The sequence below is a fragment of the Cebus imitator genome, unplaced genomic scaffold (genome assembly GCF_001604975.1).
Source record: "Cebus imitator isolate Cc_AM_T3 unplaced genomic scaffold, Cebus_imitator-1.0 Scaffold243, whole genome shotgun sequence".
NCBI classification, from domain to species: Eukaryota; Metazoa; Chordata; class Mammalia; order Primates; family Cebidae; genus Cebus; species Cebus imitator.
In genome coordinates, this window is record NW_016107558.1 from 2,967,175 (window position 1) to 2,969,662 (window position 2,488).

Sequence of the window (2,488 nt, forward strand, 5' to 3'; positions counted from 1 at the left end):
AACTTTTGTAGACTTTTAAAAAATGGTGGCCTTTTGGGTACGTGATTAGAATATTTGTTAAACTTGCCATCTTTTGTAACCTGCTAAACCCATACCCACAGGGAAAGAAGTTGGAAAACAAAATTAATAGTGTGTTTTGGCTCCTGTTGGCCAGGTTTGGGTAGGTATTACAAGAAAGAAAGATAAGGAAGGAGTTGTGCCTGATGAAATCCCTTTAATTCTCAGCCTGGTGATGTAGATCCAACTCTTGTTTAGCTTCCACACAGTGGTATCAGATTATCTTAAGGTGGCTGCTATTAAAAGGGAAAGTCACGGAAGTCAGGAAGCATTAGAACAATATGTTAGAAGAACTTCTGAGATTGTTACTTGGACATCGAGTAGAAGCCTATTGAGCTCTTGAGAAATTTGTATCGCAAAAAAAATAAAAAAATGTAAGCAGGATTACATTTAACAAAATAACCCAAAACACAGCACCATGAAAACCAAATAGCATCCTTGGGATGTGACAATTTAGGTGGCAGTGGTGAATTAGTGATTATTATTATTAGTGATTAATTAGTGATAGTTATTTTGGTCGAACGAGAGATAATGGAAGTGAGAATTTAGTTCTGATTTAGCAATTTAAGATTGGTGAAGTAAAGAACTACAGATAGAGAACAGACAATTCCTTTGATAATTTTGACTGAAAGTAAAGTGTATATGTTGAAATGAGGTAAAAGAGTTTTATTTTTGCTCATGTCTTTGTTACATAAGATCAGGCAATTTGAGCAGAATCAACAGCTAAATGGTATATTTCTATAGAGAAGCAGTTTGAAGCTATAGAAGATTAAAAACTATAAATTAATAGCAAGGGCAAGAGAGCAGCTATACAAATAGAGAAGTTCTGGTCTCAGACATGAGGAGAAACACATCCTCCACAGTAAGCCAGAGAAGGATGTTGCAAACCAGTTAGTCCTGAAGTATTTAGGTGCAGTTAAAACCATATTCCCTCCCTTGTGAAACATAAGTGCCCTATATTTCAATCTTCCAGACACAAGCTCTCCCCACCATTCCCAAGGAATACGACTGAGATAATAGAGAAGAGCATCCCATAATCTCAATTTGGTTATCAAATCACAGTATTAATACTTTGGCAGATGCATTATTTTATTAAAAATAATAATCGCCTACCATTGATTAGCATTGGTGCTATTTACAGTACCATCAATTTACATGCGATGACAATGTCTCATTTAATCCTCCTAATAAACTCACAGACAAACATGTTTCTCACACACATATCAAAAATCTCAATTTTAGAGAACCACCCTATGTTTTTCTTCCGAGTACACTAGTTTGATTTTTTTTAATAGTGGAGATTTTAACTAAAATCCAATAGATGAAATTTCACTTTCTGGATGCCTCTCTTATGTATTCACAGAGGCTATCATGATTGGTGCTGATGAAATTTTTCAGTGCCTAAAATTCAATATTTACTGATGTTCTTCTACTATCAACCCAGAAATCTGATTCCTCTCCACCGCCTTTCTTCTGTTGCTCCTGTAATCCCTGTGCCAACAGTGTTGTGAAGTATTTTGGCCAGTTTAAGTTCCATTTCATCAAACTGTGGTATTGATTTTTTTTTCCAGAAACCCCATCTCTCACCTTAAAATAACATTCAACAAAGCAATGTTTTGCAAAACTTATGAAAATATAGGAGAAAATGTGTTATTAATGTTTTAGTTCTAGCCAAGCCAATATCATTAAAATTCTTTGTGCCATAATTACTTCTTCTAAGACCACAGAAGGAAGAATGAATGGAAATAAGTTGGAGGGAAAAAATGAAATTGGAAAGAAGGCTGTCTTATTATACATATCACAGACACTCTAGGTTTCAGGACTTCAAATTTAGAAAAAGATAAATTTCACTTGTTCTCTCTAAAACAAAAAAAAAAATGAGCTCATGTCTATAAAAGTGCCATAGAATAGAAAAAATAATTAGAATTCTTTTTATAACTGGTCTTTAAAAAATTATCACTGCATTTTCAAAGCAAAGTCACTTCAATGTTGTGTCATGTAACTCTTTTAATTAATACTTAGTTTAATAAACATTTATTGCTTGCTATGTGTCACTTATTAAGGAATAAAACCAAATATCTGAGGACTTATATTTTAGTGAAGGAAACCAGAAAATAAAAATAAATTTGTAAATGTATGTAGAAAGTTCTGTATGAAAAATAAAGCAGAGGCCAGGTGCAGTGGCTTACAGCTATAATCTCAGCACTTTGGGAGGCAGAAGTGGGCAGATTGCCTGAGGTCAGGAATTTGACACCAGCCTGACCAACATGGCGAAACACAAATATTAGCCGGGTATGGTGGCACACACCTGTAGTCCCAGCTGTTCGGCTGAGGCAGAGAATTGCTTGAATCTGGGAGGCAGAGATTGCAGTGAGCCAGGATTACACCACTGCACTCCAGCCTGGATGACAGAGCAAGACTCTGCCAAAAA